The sequence below is a fragment of the Zingiber officinale genome, chromosome 10B (genome assembly GCF_018446385.1).
Source record: "Zingiber officinale cultivar Zhangliang chromosome 10B, Zo_v1.1, whole genome shotgun sequence".
NCBI lineage: Eukaryota > Viridiplantae > Streptophyta > Magnoliopsida > Zingiberales > Zingiberaceae > Zingiber > Zingiber officinale.
The window spans coordinates 79,794,976-79,814,121 of NC_056005.1; positions in this window are offsets into that span (position 1 = coordinate 79,794,976).

Here is a 19,146-nt window from a genome sequence, read left to right on the forward strand (position 1 = left end):
CGATCTAACCATCGCGAGGGTTCCTTTGCGATCCAACAGCGCCTAAACCCGCTATCCCAAAACGATTTGGGTGAGACATTGCCGTTTCAAAAAATCTTCCGGGTTCGTTTTTAGCGATTTCGGTGCAATCGCGGAGCAAATCCCTTGCGGGGTTAGGGGCAGTGCCCCTACCCACGATCTAACCATCGTGAGTTGCTCCTTTGCGATCTAATGGCACCCAAGCCCACTGTCCCAAACGGATTTGGGGCAAAACGAAGCCGTTTAAGGAAAATCTTTCCGGTAGCCGAAGCCTACAAGTGCCGAGACACTTGTGCTTCGCTTCTACGGAAAAATTACCCATAAAACTATAAAATCATAATTTTATAGAAAATTACAGAGACTTTAGTTTTCATAAAACCTGATACCACTGTTGGGTTTTTCGGGCCGCGAAAACGCTTTTCGCGTCGCTGAAACCCCGAATCACCCAAAGCCGTAGATCCGTGCAAGGAAAAATTTTAAAACACAAATACGAGTTTTATACTACGATCTACAGTAGATCTACAAAGGAAAAACCATTTTACCTTCGATGCGTGCCCTTGCAAAATCTCGCTCGTCCAAGGTACTTGTCGGATCTCCAAAGTATCAAGGTAGATACTTCTCTAGTGATATCCACACGAACAAGGAGTGTCTCTCACACTCAAAGGATGGAGAAGAGAGCCCCAAGTGTGCTAGCACTTTCTAGAGCTCTCGGATAGGATTTAAATGGAGGGAAAAAGAAAGAAGAAAGGAAACTCTTACACTCAAGAAGTAGTCTCCTCTTTTGTGACCTTCACCCTTTCTTTCTTCTCTTGGAATACAACTCAACCACCTTCTCTCCCTTCATGGAACCCACGACCAAAAGAGAGGAGAAAGCAAGAGAGATCTAAGGAGGAAGAAGATAGAATGAATGAGAATGAATTGCATTCACTCTCCTTCATGTGTGTGTAACCCCCTTCCCATTTAATGTGGCCATTAAAGAGGGGATTTGTAACCTCCATGAGGTGTCACGCACATGTGCAACCATGATGATGTGGAGCATCATCAATGGTCCACCTTATGCCAACTCACAAATGAGGTGGCAAATGGTCAATTCAAAATTGACCTTTGATCTTCCTTCTCAAATCAAGTCAAACTTGACCAAATCTCTCTCATGGTTGATCTAATCTAACCATTTGATTCAAGCCAACTTAATATAATGAATCTAATTCATTTAATTAAATTGATTCAATGAGTCATAATCCAAATTAGACTCATTGAACACATGAATCAACTTGAGTCTAACTCAATTAGCCCAATTTGGATTACTCTTAATCCAATTTGGTTCATCACATGAACCTAATCCAATTGGTTCATCATATGAACCTAATCTCCATCCACTTGTTCTTTGTGTGTGACCCAATAGGTTCTTGTAACGTTGGCAATGTTTCTAAACTCCTTTAGAAACATAAGCAATGAGCGGCATCTAGCAATACATCATTACTACCCAAGTTACAAGAATGTTGAGATCCAACATCACCTTGTGACTACTAATTGTGACTCCTCACAATATGTGACAAGTGTCCTTCTATCCTAGACATCTAGATTGATTAATGTGAGGCATAGACCGTGTCATCCTCTAATCAATCTAAATCTTGAACTCCAAGTAGACTCACTCGATCAAATGAGCTCAACATCTAATATTGACTCATTTGGGCATGGCCATGCACTTCGTGGTCTCACTCTATCAAGAATAGCGATGTCGCTCCCGTCATATGGGAGGGATAGATCCCATCTACATCACTCACATCCCTCTGCATAATTCGTTACATACCCAGTAATCGCCTTTATAGTCCACCCAGTTACGGGTGACGTTTGACGAAACTAAAGTACATAACTCCTTATGTAGGGATCCATGGTGACTTCAGGTCTAAGGACTAATAGTCATACTAATAGCCACATGAGAAAGTATATGACACTCATATAACGATCCATGATACTTTCTCATGGCGGGTCATTCAGTATACATTCTCCAATGTATACCCATGTGTCAGCATGATATCTCTATATCCATGACTTGTGAGATCAAGTCATCGAGCTGTCCTACATGCTAGTCTTATTGCATTAACATTGTCCCTGAATGTTAATACTCGACTAGGAATGATTTAGAGTAGTGTTCCCTATATCATCTCACTATCGATTCAACTAATCGATTGATATAGGTATGAACCTTCTACTCAAGGACACTATTATACTTAGTCTATTTGGCACTAATACAAATAAGTATAATAACCAAACAAATGCCTTTATTAATATACAAGAATATGATACAATGAGTCCATACAATCATCAAATGATTGGCTCTAGGGCTCTAACTAACAATCCGAGACCGGATGGATTAGATGAGTTAGATGTCGATTTTCCTACATTTGCAGCCCTTGGCCTTTCTGCTCCTGATTACATTCTTTTCAAAATTGTCACAAACTGTCTTCTACCTATTACCTCTAAACCATTGGCAGAGATTCGACCGTATCATTGTCTGATGCTTTATGGGTTGCGTAGGCGTCTTGACTTTGATATCATGTCGAGTGTCTATACTTCTATCATATCCCATAGCGAGCCAAGCGGTTACACCATCTATATGCCTTTTGGGCATGTAATTACTGACTGGCTTGAGACCCTGGGTATTGACGTCTCTAAGGGGAGGATAGTAAAGATGGTTAGGCAGGATTATCGACTTGGGAAACGTGCGTTTTCCATGTCTGGAATCTTAGGACAGGCTGGGGCGGTTAGGTGGAAGGATGGGAGGGCACTAGGTGAGTTACCTCGACGACAGGTTGATGCTGCTACTGCATATGGCGAGGCGGATCCTGATCTGCGCTGGTAGATCGCCGAGCTGGAGAGCCGCTTTGATCAGCACGATGAGATGATATCTGCTGAGCTGGATGGCCTGCGTATTCGGATAGACCAGCGCTACGATGACCTGCGCGGGCATATTGACCAGTGTTTCGATGATATGCGCAGTCATCAGGTGGTGACACAGCAGTTGCTACTCGGATGGATGGCACGCTACCCGCCTCCGCAGTCTTACCCAGGCTATCCATCCTCCAGCGTGCCGCCTCAGGATTTCACCCCTCCTGCCGATGATGATGATGCTCCTCATGTTGAGGACGTTGATTGATATAGTCTGTGTGTCACCTTGTCTGTCTGTATTTTGGATGTTATTTGTTAGTCTTTATGTCTGACCTGGATGTTTGTACTTCTGATGCTACTCATGTATTTATGCTACTCAGTTTTATATTTGCTTGCTCTTTATTATGTTTCATTTTCTATCGGTTATTAATATGCTGTTCACTTGCATGTCTTGTTTGTCTTTTATTTCCTTATTACTGTCTCATAATACACTTAGAGGGAATTCTAAGTGCTTTAAGAAACAGACATTAAGGGTTAAGGGGGAGTTCTTTAAGTTATCTTACCTTATTCGTACCTTTTCGGTGTTTGACAAAGGGGGAGAAGATAACTAGGTTTAGATGAATGCAAATTTGATTTTAGAAGACCTTCACATAATGTGGTATCCGTCTTAGGGGGAGGATCTTGATTCCCCTAAAATTATGAAAATTTGAACAATTCTGATCTAAACTTAAATCGTGTTGTCAAACAACAAAAAGGGGGAGATTGTTGATACAGTCTGACCTGGCTGTTGTTTTGATGTTGACACTGATTTAAGTTTGTATCAGATATTAATCAAACTCAGACTGACTACTGATCGAGGTTGATCCGTTGGGAGGGAAAGTCCTGGTGAGTGAAGCAAGGCAAGGGAAATCCATATGGGTCAAGGTTGACCAGACATCTGGTGAAAAGTCCAAGCAGGGAACTTGGCATGGGAAAAGTCCAAGTATGGAGACTTGGCACGGAGTGGTCAGAGATGGCTCGGTAGCTCGTTCTCTGGACCGGACGAAGTCGGAGAGGGCTCGGTAGCTCGTTCTCCGGACTAGGTCAGAGAGGGCTCGGTAGCTCGTTCTCAAGACCAATCCTAATATCACATGGGCGTTGGATCGGTCAACAGACCGATCTAGTGGGATTTTGATTGCCTGATCGGTGCACAGACCGATCTGGTGAAACTATGTTTGCTGATTGGTCTGGCGACCGATCAGGAAACACTCGATGCACAGTGTAATCGATCGATGCAGACCGATCGGAAACACTCGATAGCCTCATCGAGTGTAATCTGATCGATGCAGACCGATCGAGATGATGTCGCGAGAAGGAAAAAGGGTTGGATCGGTCCGTGGATCGATCCATATGAACTCTGATCGGCAGGACCGATCGGTCATATCTGATCGGTCTTGAGACCGATCGGTGGCGATCTCGAGTGCAAGGAACGCACTCATTAATCCTGATCGGTGCGGACCGATCAGGCCATCTGATCGGTCCTCACGGCCGATCGGACATCAATCAAGGTGTGGATCGGTCCGGCGACCGATCCACCACATCTGCACACCGCCGTTTGCGATTTACGATTCGTTTCGGCGCGTCGATCTAACATCTGCTTGTGAGCTTTTTGAGTAACAGGTTGCAGGTACCATGGTGATGCTTGAATTCAAATCAATGACTATCAAAGGAATAAAACAAAATGGTTTTTCCACTGGTTATCGCTGCAAATTGTGCAAAAGAAGCGTCAACGTTCACTGGCTTGTTCAGTTGGCTCACTGGCTGCAATCAGCTTGACTCTTCCTTATTGGTTCGAGCTCAGAGACACCAGTGAAGACCAAGGATGGTATTGGTGTGAGCTCAGATAATCAGATGAGGAAGAAGCGTGATTGGCGACGCCTGGTTCGGCGACAGTGATACGCTACTGGTTGATGTGATTCGATGCAGTGGTTTGGCTCTGGATGAAGACAGCAAGAGAGCAGAGAAATAAGAAGGAGGTAGAAGAGAGGTTTGAAAAGAATTCTTTCTTTGGAAGCAAACTCTCTGTCGACGTTCAAGCAAGGGTGTTCTGTGAAGCTTTTGGCTGTGAATCTACTTCTTCTTCACTCTCTGCATTCATTGTGGCTGTAAGTTGATTGTGCATTCATTGTAGCCACAAAATTCTGTAAGTCTAAGTCTTGTGCTTCATTCTAAATCTGTTTTGAGACTTTGTGGGAGGTTTCTCCACCGAGAAGGAGAAATACTTAGCCGGAATCTGTCCGGGGGTTGATCTACCGAAAGATCAAGGGATCGTCCACCTTACGGACACGCCGAGGAGTAAGGGCAAGTTATCCCCGAACCTCGTACATCATTGTGTTAGTGGTGGTGTGTTTTCTTCTTTGCATAAGTGTTTGTTTTGATTATTTTCGCTGTGCTAACAAATCTCTGTGTAGAAATTTTGTTTTTGTTTTTAAGAGGCTATTCACCCCCCCCCCCCCTCTAGCCATCTAAGATCCCAACACTTATATCGAGTAATTTCTCTAACTTATTAATACTTTCTTGCACTTTTCTTATATTCAATTGGTTAACTTATCCCTAATCATTTCATCAAGGAGCACATGACATTTTTGAATGCAAAATTTCCTCATAAGGCTAAGTCTAAAAGGTGGCTACAAGATGAGCATAACCGAACATTTATTAACTGGTTACGTGATCGTGTAAGTTTCATAAGGTTTGAAATATAGGTTTTTTCAAAGCTAAGTTCATATTTTATGACATTGTGAAATATAGGTTGCAAGTGCAGTTGGTCATTCCACTAGTCAAATATCAGAAAGATTGAAGTGGATAGCGCGCGGACCTAGCAATCAAGTGTTAAAGTACTCTAGTTATTTGATTGATGGGGTTACTTATCATACAAAAGAGCGTGATGATATACAAGTTGTTCAAAACTCCGGACTAAGCTTAGTCGCAAAGACAATGCAGGTTGCTAGTTCAAAGGACAAAAATTCGATTGTGTCAGACATGATTTTTTATAGAGTCATTCAAGAAATATGGGAACTTGATTATCAAAAGTTTCAAGTCCCAATGTTTAAATGTAATTGAGTTGAGAATAATAATGGTATTAAATTTGATGATCTTGGTTTCACGCTGGTAAATCTCAAGAGAATTGGATTCAAATCTGACCCTTTTATATTGGCCAGTCAAGCAAAGCAAGTATTTTACATTGAAGATCCTCAAGATCCTACATGGCATGTTGTACTTGCAACACCTAATAGGGAGAACATTGAATATATAAATGATGATGAGTTGGAAAATGATGTAATCCACTACCAATGTTTTACAAGAGGGTTTCTATCAATGGATGTTGATGGAATAGATGAGAAAGAACCACCATGTAGTCGTGAAGATTGTGATGGGACTTGGGTTGATAATAAATAAGTGCAATCCTACATGACATCAACTAGCAGGTTTTTAGTCTTTTGACTATTGTTCATTAGTTGTAAATGAAGTTAATTTGTTTATTTGTATTATGATTCTTGTATAAGTAGAAGTTTGAATGACATTGATGTATGATGCAAATGGAAAACTATTGTACTTTATTTACCAATGCATTGCATAGTGTAATTTTATGAATGGCTAACAAGTTGTCAATGCATAATGCAGGAACTGCATCATTGGAGAACTTTACAAGATTCTAGAATTGTATGGAATCTCAAGAGACTGAAACAACAAGAACTTAAAGAGGTCGCACTCGTTTGGATAAGCTGGTTAGGCAAAGGGTCCACGGAAATAGAAAGGATATAAAATTCAATAAATTTGGGCAGCCAATAGGAGACTTTGCTAGTGAAATGCAAAGTTATATTGACATTCTCGCTCAGGAAAAGGTTAGGATAAATTACAAATCATGGAAGCAAGTTCCAAGTGGTGTTAAGGATTTAATATGGGAATCAGTTAATGTAAGTTAAATTTGTTTTGACAATTTTAATTACCTTTTGTATGTTTATGATCTATTTAATGTGAGGGGTTAACATTTTTTATAGTTGAGTTACAATGTTGACCCTAGTTGGAAAAAGGGGTGTTTGAATTCGGCAAATAATAAGTGGCGGCAATATAAAGCTCTCCTCACTCATAATTTTATTGTTAGCAAGCTTGCTAAACCAGAGGAGTTGAAAGAACCACCAAGTGGTTATGGTATTACACGAGATGATTGGAGTGCATTTGTAATCAGTCGCATGTCTGACGACTTCAAGGTAAGAATTTTAATTTTCTATTTTCAATTAAGTTGATCACAAGCCACTGTTTTAGTTTTAAAGCTGGTATATGAGGAATGTTCAATAAACTAGAAAGTAAGTGATGTGCAAAAGAAGAGAAAAAAGCAGAATGTATACCCACATCAGCTTGCCTGTAAAGGTTATGCACGTTTTGCTACAGAAATAGTAAGTATTTCTACTTAATTCGGTAAATGTGATCTATAATCTGCCTATATTTTATTTCTACTAAATCTATTAATGTGATTTATAAAGTTTTTTATATTATACATTTTGATTGTAGGGAGATGAATTATGTGATGATGAAGAGATTAATCGAGCGATTATTTGAAAGAAAGGACGGATGAATAAGAAGGGTCAATTTGAAGGCGATGATTTGAAAATGGCAATAGAAAAGATTGTAAGCAAGCTCATTATGCGTCTTTCCTACTAAATCTATTATGCCTTTATGGTTTTTATTATGCCTCTGTGCTTTCTTGTCACAATAATAATTTATTGTTACATTTATTTACACTACATCATTGCAGAAAAAAATAATTGTTGTATAATAAAATTTGGATCTTTAAACATGAATCTGCATCTGCTTATTTTCAGCAATAGTTTGGATACAATATTCTTTTTATTACAGAATCGTTTCACACCCAGAATAGCATCATAATCTGCATCTGCATCTGCTTTTGCATCAAAATCTGCATCTACATCAAAATCTTCATCTGCATCAAAATCTGCATCTACATCAAAATCATTTCATCAAAATCTACATCTGCTTCTGCATCAAAATCTGCATCTGCATCAAAATCTGCATCTGCATCAAATTCATTTCTTCATCAAAAATGATGTTATGTACTAGTAATTTATTCTGTACCAGTAATTATTTTGTTTTCTTTTGCATGGCAGGATGATTATGTGCAACAAAAACGAGAGGGTAAGTTGCAATTAGCAGAGGCAAACACAGATATCCTTTCAAAAGCACTTTCATCTGAGGAGCATTCTGGGCGTGTGAGGGGTGTTGGAGGCCATGTCACTCCAACATTCTATTTTAATGTTGGCAGCATAGTGAAGAAACATCTTGTCGATGAGTAGTTTATCATTCAGCAAAAGGAGTTGATGGAGGCAAAGATATTAATCTCAGAACAAAATGCACGCATCTTGGAACAAAATTCACGCATATCAAATCAAGATGAACGCATACAGAAACTTGAAGCAATGTTCAGAAAGGGTGCATGCGACTTAGATATTGATGAAAAAGGTAGTTGCTCAGTAAAGTTGCATCCCATGAGTGACGAAAATATCAAAATTGAAAAGTATGTTCCAAATATTGAAACTTTGGATGATGATGACATGCAAATTTTGAACAATGATGATTTCTTCCAGGTATATATTTAGTTGTCGTTATATTACTTAGTATTATTGAAACTATGAATTGCATCAATTTATAACATGATTACTTATCTTCTAGGGTAAACCGGTTGCATTGACATTGGGTTCTAAGAGCAATATTGTTGCCTATGGTACAATTGTTCATGTCAATGCGGTTGGTAAATTACTTCATGGTGTTCCATTACCCATTAATTGTATGCGTGTCTCCATTGATAAAGCTGTGGATGAATTAGCACATTTGCCATTGCCAATTCCAAATCAATGTGATACAATTGGTGATGCTATAGGAACACATGTGGGATGGCCGACTAACTTGGTAGTTATGCAAGTTGAGGTAAATGTCATATTATATTTATAGTTAAATTGTCCAACAAAGATTAGTGTTGCACCTAACATGTGTACATTTGCAATTTTTAGAATCCTCAAAGGAAAAGAAGTGTTGCCCAAAGGAATAACCCAATTATTTCATCAAGTGTGCCAAGGTCATTGCATCTACTGTATTGTTATTGTAAGCATGCTCTAAATGATGAAACAAATATATCAATGATTTATGAGCATGGTTTATTTGACGATGATTATGAAATCCTTGTGCACCTTGAAGATATCATTCCTTGTTATCATTTGGATCCCATAACTGCAAATTGTATAGTAATTTACATGTGGTAAGTCTTTTTATTCTATTTGTTTACCATATAAATTGTATAAACTTTATTAATTTAGCATTGTAACATTCTTCATTTTGAAATGGTAGGCATCTTTATAACAAGCTGAAAATATATAACAATGTCCATAAAATCAGATTTGTGAATCCACACATTATCCCATATGTGGCATGTGTCACTCGACTGGACAAAAACAACAAAATTGAGCACTTGAATGAAAGAGCTAGTGTTTTGGCAGATAAGCTGCGTCAAGCATCAAGAAATCAACCAGTTTTGGTGCCACATAATGTTGGGTAAGTCAGACTTATAATATCAGTTTTAATTTATTCTTTCAAGAAATATGCATGCAATAATTATGTGATTTGTGCATAGTTATCATTGGATTCTCACTGTCATTGATCCATATAAGGAGACAGTTTATTTGTTGGATTCGCTTAGTCATCACATTCATGACGAGGACTGGAAATACGTAGTGGATATGTGAGTACATATTTTAATTTTATCAAGCATTTTTTAATCAGTAAAACTCTGATATGTCCATTCTTATTGATGTATAAAGGAGCATAAGATTGTTTAATTCAACCAAGGAAAAAAAAGGGAAAAAACAAGTTACATGGGAAATAATAGAGGTATGCATGTCTACTTATGATTAAATTATAAACAATTAAACATGTATATTAGACATTTACAATTTGTTTTTAACATAAGGTCCTCGCCAACCAGATTCGAAACAGTGTGGCTTTTATGTGATGAGATATATGAGAGATATTATTGAAGAAGTGGAAACTATCGAGAGGGATTCACTTCGATCAATAGTAATATTTGGCATTCAATTCTAAATCTTCTCAAATATTTGTGTGTTTATCATTTTGCACTTATCATCTTTTGATTGTTTTTTACTAATCTAATCTATGTCTTTGTTCACAGTTCATCAAAATGCAGTACTCTAGAAAAGAAATTGATGAAGTGCATTCCGAGTGGGTAGAATGCATACAAGACTATATTTATGACTAGGTATGTAAAGTTATATAATGACTAATATACATTTCAGTATTTATGACTAGGTATGTAAAGTTATAATGCATACAAGGCAAACTCATTCTCATTTCAGTATTTCTTCTCTCTCTCTCTTTATATATTTCTTCTTTTCAAACTGAAAAAAAATCACATTGTTTTTAGAGTCCATGAAATCCCAAACAATCTACAAAATATATAGTTTCTTTGCTCTATATGATCTCCTCAGTAAAGAGTTTCATAAGATTAATAAGCTCAAGTCTTGTTCTTGCTTAATAATTTTTTCAAAAACAAATCATTCTAATATAAAGAAATAAAAATATAACAGATTTCTGATTTTTTTTATATCTTATTATTTTTTTTAATGAACATGTTAAATATCATTTCTCTTGGATTTATTTAAAGTCAGAATAACTTGCGATTGGAGAATCAGACCTTAAGTAGAGGAGAAACAAAATTAGCTCAATATAATAAAACAATATATTTTTAACCATTATATTTTAAATTTTCTGATATTTTACTGCTCTGCACGCCTATTATAAAAAAATGATATGTTTTTTTGGTATGTGTGACTGCCTAGCACATGGAATCGCCTTTGAATACCTTAAACTAAATTTGTCTTATGGTTGATATATTGTGAGAGTAGTTCTTCACCTTTTCTCTATAGCAGCTAGATTCCAAGTAATTGACACCAAATAGTTAAAACATATGATTTTTTTTGCTGTTGTAGTTATTCATCTTTTACTTCATGATTTCTTAATTACTAAGTTGATTTGTGTCATTTTACTAGTAAATCAGTTGGGTCGTTTGCTGCTGATTTGGTCTATTCTAGCATAAAAGAAAATTAAAACATTAAGCTAGTGTCTGACTATCTACAAGTAAAGATAATTTAGAGCCTCATAGTTATATCTTTAAATTGATCTATGAACATGTACGCTGAAAGAATACCTATAATCTACTAATTTTTACATTAGCTTAGCATACAATCTTTATGCCTACCTTTTAACAGTTTGTTCAATTTATGTCAAGCTTCTGTTCTTTGAATAGTGTGTCTAAGCTTAGCTTGATCCAACCCGAACTGTTTGATTCTCCTTATTGGTGTTCATTGTTAATATTATCAAAGATATAGATTTGCATCGAGTTTGATGGAGGAATAAGATCCATTCTGTCTAGAATTAACATGATGATGAGATCTAACTCAAGATATGCCACTTATTGCATTGGTGAAGCTATGTACCATTACCAATCTTCAAATCTGATTTCATCTCTTCCCTTCTCCAACTGCAGATATAGTCAAGTTGATTTCTTAAGGATGAAATTCTACTTGTATAATTGCACCCTCATTTCAAGTCTTGTCTCAGTGAAGAGTTTCAGTAAAGAGTTTCAGTTTAGGTGGTAGTGATTATCAGTTTAGAAAATCATATTATGGATTGCATAAAGTGATTAACAGTTTAGATGGTTTAATGGATTAGTTTGTTCTGGCTTTTTTATAGAAATAATGTTGAAACTAGTTCCGTATACTGCTTTGAGAGTTTTTGTGGTTTTTATGCAAACTATACATCCTCAAGCTTTGAGATCTTACTAGAGTGTTACTGTTGTAATGTTGAGACATAAGGTACATGACTTCGATCCTCTATGATTTCATCTTTCTGTTGCTGCTGTTAGCTATTCTAGCTGCTTTCACATAATACATGGTTCAAGATATAATGTCAAGTTTATATAATATTCATCAACTTTTTTCATGCTCACTTGCTTGACTGTACATGGTTCAAGATGCAAAACTGCAAGTTTATAATTGTTTATATATGTTGATAAGTTTTCTACTTTTGGAGCGTGTTTGTTTCAATTATCACTTTAGTTTGTAGTGGTTTATTAGATTATCTGTTTCAATTATCAGTTTATACATGCATGTTTCTACTTTTTTTCTATGGCTTTAACTATATTTTATTTTCAGAAAAGGGATAAAGCTGGGTTTGCAAGCTAAGTTTATGAAATTCTGTATGCAGAAAAAGGACCAGTACGTGAAGATTGTTGCACATCCTGATCACTTGATCTATTCAGAAAAGGACAAGTTAATTTGCATGGTTGTGGTATGATAAACTTAATTTTGTGGTCTCATCTTTTGTGATGGTCATGAACTTGTGGTAATGTTGGGATAGCTTGTAGTAATTGTAGAAGTTTATAAACTTAAGTGAATGTACATATATGTTGTACCAGTTTTTGGTTGAGACAAGATGTATAAAAGACAACTTAATGTATATATGTTGACAACGGTTTTTGCTAATGTATATATATATGTTGTACAGGTTTGTGTGTAAAAAAATTATGTTGACAACGATTTTTGTGAATGTATATACGGTTTTGTGAATGTATATAGACAACAATTTTTTAACGGTTGTGAAAAGTATGCAAAGGATCAATGGTTTTTAAACTAAATTTGGAAGAAAGACAACAGTACTGTATTTGTTGTCATAAGCATATCTGCATGCGATCCAAATTATTGCAAAACTGGCAATTACAATGGTTTTATATGTTGCAGAACTGTTGTCTTTGGTATTAAAAAGACAACGCTTTAAATCCATTGCATGACTGTTGTCTAATGTGGTAAAAAACAACGATTTTAAACCGTTGTCTTTTACTGCACATTTAACAACACTGCTAATTACAACGGTTTAAAGAGCCTACGACAACGGTTTTTAACCGTTGTCTTTTAATATTTTTGTTGTAGTGCATGAGATGATCTCGGATATGAAACAAAGCTAATTTCAAGCTCTATCCAGTTTTCTACTTTCCAATTGATTGGCCAATAGATTGGGGGGTTCAATCGATAGCTCAATCGATTGGTTGACATGATTTCGCGCAGAAAACATCTGGATCGATTGGGTAATCGATCAAAACTTCCCCAATCGATTTGGAAATCGATTGGGAGAGTTTCTGAGCGAACAGTAAGCTTCTGAATCGATCAGTTGATCGATTGAAACCTCCAATCGATCAGTCGATCGATTGGAGCGCTGGAAATCACTCGAGAAGCCTTGAATCGATCGGGTAATCGATTCAGGGCGATTCCAGAGAGCACATAGGCGCTCTGGATCGATCGACCGATCGATCCAAAGCCTCCCCAATCGATTGGGAGCAATCCAATCGATTGGGATTCGACCGTTGGAGCAGATAAAGCCGTTGGCGAGCGTTTCTTCGGCAGTTCTTCATCTCTTCTCCACGGGCGATCACAAAAACTCGACAGAGCGATCCTTTCTTCCTCACCGCCAGTTCTTGAAGGTTCTTGGAGGCACATCCAAGTCAAGAGGCGAGTTGCAACAACAAGAAGAAGAAGTTAGGGTTTTATTGTAATCTTGTAAGATTTACTTGTATTTTGCTTCTTTCTTATTGTTGTATTGTGAGATTGTAAGGCTTCTCCGCTTACGGTAGTTACCATAAAGGAGTGTTTTCATAGTGGAGGATGCATGAGTGTGTGGATCCTTGGACTAGTCACCTCTTCTTGAGGTGGATACCAAGTAAATCCCTAGAGTTAGCGTTGTTGTGTTGGTTTTTGTATTTTCCACTGCACATCATCACAAGAAGCAAGCAACGACAAGCACGAGATCGCGATGAACTATTCACCCCCCTCTAGTTACATTTCGATCCCAACAGTCCTGACAAAAATGCCCCTCCTTCTCCTTTTAATTACTCTTCTACCCCTAAACCATATCCACATCAGATATGTAGAAGTAAACAAAAACAAAAATGTAGAATTAAAAATAAGAAAGAAAATGTAGAATATTTTTGGATTATTTATATGGAAAACAAATTACAACATTTTTTTATTATGTATATGGAAAAACAAATTACAATATTTTTTGGATTATGAATATGGGAAAATAAAAACTATTCACAAATCTAGATTAACTAAATTGCTAGTCTACCAATGTTAATACGAACAGTCCCCGGCAACAGTGCAAAAAATTTGTTACGACTTGTAAGTGCACGGTTACGTTGTCAGTAATACAAAATATTATCAATTCCACAGAGATTGTTGATTAAGCACTAGTTAATTATGCACGGTGAATTATCTAGACAAACGAGAGGTGGTTTATGAATGGTAAGGGAGAGGATGAGAAGAGGGAAGAGAAAGAGAGAGAAGTGATAGAATTGATCTTGAGAGGAGTTGAGGCTAAGAGTATGTGAGAAATGGTTTGGGAAGTGATTCTAGGATTTTGGTCTCATTGAAATACTAGGTGATGTTACATAGATTGCCAAACTCTTATCCTCTATGTTCATGCTCTTATAGGAAGTTAGATTCATCACCGGCTTCCCTTCGCAATGTCAAGCCGACAATGATGTTTGGATCAATATCCCTTGCTATTGGATAGACATGATTCTTATGAAGTATGAAAATGATTAACCCTTGTCACTATAGCAACTCGGTCATAAATCACAAGAAAACACTCCTACTCAATAACAATAGAGATAGCTACTCAATAACAATTGCGTACAATTCCCTAATTCTTTGTGAGGGATTGCTTCTCCTTTCAAGATAATGCCTTAGACGTCCGTAAACGGGTTATCCCTGTCACTAGGACCCCTCGGCCATACAATCTAAAGCATTCTCCCTATGGGATTAGTAAATTCTACACAAACATTTAATCAAACATGCAAAAGATATATAAATATGTCACACACATATTTCATTAAACATGAACAAGACATTGAATAGAAACATGACAAATCTACATAATTTTACATCTCCATCATATCACAAATACTTCCTAATCTTAGAAAGGGAGATCTACTCCATTGCAAGGTGAGAACAACTCCAAAACATAAAGTAAAGCATACTTACAATCCTTGATGTGAGAAGAAGGGGAAGAAGAGATGCCTACCGAGGTTTTCGATGTCTTGGAGATGCCTCTTTGCTCCGGAGATGGACAGATCATCAAGGAATGGAGGTGGATAAAGCCCTAGGGTTTCCATCTAAGGGGACAACTCTTCCCCAAGGAGAGGGACGAAGTCCCAAACCCAAGATGAGTCAAAGAATGGGGTTCTTGACCCTTTTATACCTCGTCCAAACTACCCAGATTAATTAGGATTACAGAGATCCGGTAAATCAAGTTTCTTACCCTTTAAACCTGGTTTACTAGTGTTTCACCTAGAACCAAAGTTGTATCCCTTGAAATTATCTACAATATGATATTTGTATTGAGACTTGGCTCCAACCGATCCTAAAGTTATGATGGTTCGAAGTTTGTTCTGCAGTCTGGGCGGAGGTCCCGTTGAGGTCGCAGTTTGGAGGCACAACCATGTCTTTTAGCATGGCTAGACTCTGCTTTCTCTCGGTTGAACCTGAAGAAAAGTTGTAGATCTTGAAGTTAACTACATTTCGATATAAAGAATAGCCTGTATCTCCAACCGAGCGTAAAGTTATGCCCATTTTATGATTAATCTACAATCTCCCCAGAATTCAGCACAACCCTGTTTTCCATGTGACATGGCCTCTGCTTCTCCGCCACACGTCAGTGTGGAATTCACACGGCCTCACCCGACTTCCTCTCGGGTTGAGCCACACGACCATATAGGTTCACACGGCCACAATCTTCTTCTTCTCTGCCAAAGCCACACGACCTTGTGGATTCACACGATCGTGTCCTTCTTCGCCTCGGTTGACCTCACATGGCTGTGTGGATTCACACGGTCATGGCCTTCTTCCACGGGCAAGAACACACGACCGTGTAGTTTCACACGGCCTGGTTGCTGATCTTTTCTATGTTCGCTCCAATGTGCGCCTTTGCTCCATTTTTGCTCCAAATGACGTCCTATCAATCAAAACAAGTAAAGAGTAAATCTTCGAACATAATATAATAGAGTATGACTTTATAATGAAATATGATGTAATAAACATAGAATATGTTCATGAAATATAAGTAAATGTGCGTCAACATATGCATAAAAGTGTATATAATCTACCCACATCAGAATCCATCAAGTTGCCCATGACTATAGATAACCGGTCGACCAACACCTTAGAGATCACTTTATAGAATACTGTGTAGTAGAATATTGTTCGGTAGTCAGTCACCTCTAGTACGTGATTAAATTTTAGAACCAACACATTCAGTTTGTGATTCCATTGCTTAAGCAATCGACTATACTGAAAAAATTCTTACACTGAAGCCACAAAATCCAGACCTATGGTTTCCCAAGTTGAGGTATTGAATTTTGCATTGTAGTCATCCGGACCTGCGACTTTATCCCCTTCGATGTCATATAAAGCAACCTGTATTCTCTCAGCAAACTGGTGCAATCAGATCTGCTACTTGTCTTCTGGTGAGCCTAGGGATGTAATCGAGCCGAGCCGAGCCGAACTCTTGGATGTTTGAGTTTGACTCATTTATAATCGAGCCGAGCTCGAGCTTTATTTAATGAATATATTCATGGCTCACGAGCTTATTCGAGCTTTTATCGAGCCTAAACGAGTTTAATAAATATAAATTATAAATTTAAATATTCATTAAAAACTAAATTATATATTTTTTAAAAATTATAATATTCTTGTTAAAATTTATAATTTTATTCTAATAAATAAATTTAATATATTTGTCTATGTTTTTCTTAAGTAGAGTGTAAAATTTATAAATTCAATATCAAAATTATTATTTTTTTATTTAAAAGTTGATTTATGAGCTTAATGAACATGTTCACGAGCTAACGAACCGAATATTGTGAAGCTTGAGCTTGGTTTGTTTATCTTAACGAGCCTGATTAAATGAGCTTTTATCGAATCGAGCTTCGAATAACTCACGAGCGGCTTGGCTCATTTACATCCCTAGGTGATCCGCTATCCAGATAGAAGGGTGCTGCTGTCCAACAGTTAGCAATGCACGTTTTGGCCCAATAAATTCTAGAAATACCCCACAAACTCTGCAGCAATATCCTCCAAGCTGGTTGGTTGTTCACTGGATTGTTTGATGAGCGATACATGACATTCTGTTTGTTGTTGCGCTTCACCAGGTTATGAAAGAATTAGTGCACCGATCACTATTCTTGAGGTAAATGGACATAGCTAATTGTTGATAGAACATCTTTTCCGCCTCTGCAAGCATCGCTGCATGCCTCCTTAGTAGCCCATAATCAGGAGGTGGTTCACCTCCGGATAGTAGAGTGTGTTGTGCCACCTCCAACGCCTCTTTTGCTTGTATAGCCTGCTTCAAAATGTGGTGGAAGTGTAGTTTGTCAAGTTGTTGCAGCTAGGGCTTTAGCCGTGTGAGCTTGGCCTTGAGAGTGAATTGAACATTACCAAGGATTGGTTCCCCCCAAGAATGTGCGACCAACCCTTGAAACTGTTCATACAAGGTCCACATGTTATAGAATATGAAAGGTCGTTTATGGTGATGATCCTAGACGAGTGTTGAGACAATACCGTAAGAGTGATCGGATAAGCATCCGGGGCCATAAACTCCGCAAAGCTATCATAATCTACCAATAGCCAATATGAATTAACTAAGGCATGATCTAATTTACAAGAAATCATATAATTCATCCATGTCAATCATCATCTAATCGAATGAAGATCCACTATGTCACAAGCTTGGACAAAGACCTCTATGTCATGTAATAGTGGATCACAAGCTTGGACAAAGACCTCTATGTCATGTAATTCATAATTCGTGATCGGTTGCCACCTTCCTCGTCTTGGACTATCAAGAGTGAATTGAAATCTCCCATAAGTAGCCAAGATTCCAATATGCTTTCCCCTAGTTATGTGAGAGCATTCCATAAAAACCGATGGGTAACAATAGAATGCAAGCCATAGATGAAAGTGACCAAGAAACTTGGCTCATGATCGACATAGGATACGACAATGCATAAACTGATATGTCATCATAAGAACATCCAAGACAACCCGTTGCATATCCCAAAGAAGTAGAATATGACCATGGTTAGAAAAATTGAAATTATTAACCGTCCTCATACTTAGGAATCAATGTTGCATAATGGTATCAAGAGTCCCTTCAATGAGATTGGTCTCAAGTAGTACCATCACTTGACTTCCTTTCTACTTGAGATTATGCACTCTCCCGTGCTTAAGGGGCTTATGAAATCCCCTTATAATTTCAAGAAGTAATCTTCATGAATGGAATACATGGGTTGCTCGCATCCATCGTTGTCTTCCACTTGCCTACACAGCGGGCTGCACATGCTGTGTTTCCAATCCAATGCCACTTGCGGAGGTTAAGGAGCCAGTTTGTGCATTGCCCACCCTTTCATTCTAACTGGAAGTGTCCGAAGAAGAGGATCCCTTCATAGTACTCCTGTCATCCATTCTCTTCTGCCGTGAACCATCCGCTAATGAATAGCTCTGCAACAGAGTTTGACTGCTGCACTGCCGAGCTACCTCCCTGCGCAGCCTGTACTGGATCAGAGGTAAAATGTATCTTCCTCAGCTCTGCCTTTGCTTGCTCACGATGCATTCCGGCCTGCTTACCATGTCCTGAAAGTTGTGCTCCTACTTTCATGTTTAGTGCAGCTTCTTGTCGCCTCTCCGTTTCGACTAAGCCCGGTGGTTAATCATTGGCCTGCTGATGTCCCACCACTGCATGACTTGAGGTTACATGTTGTTGATATGCTTCCATAATCTTTTCTTGTCGCATCTCTGCACAAGCTGCCATCTCTTGATCAACACTGGTTTCATCTAGCATGGACCCATTGTTGCCTATTGCCATCCAGTTCAACAAGGAGCTGAGCATATATGAGACGTTCTCTAGTTGGAGTGAGCTTGTCTGTATACAAAGGTCTACTAATCTTTGAGTCAATTAGGCTAAATACCTTTGGTGTCCAACAATTAAGGGTGTAAATGAGTCAAGCCGCTCGTGAGCTATTTGAAGCTCTATTCGATAAAAATTCGTTTGAGTTCGTTTAATGAGGCT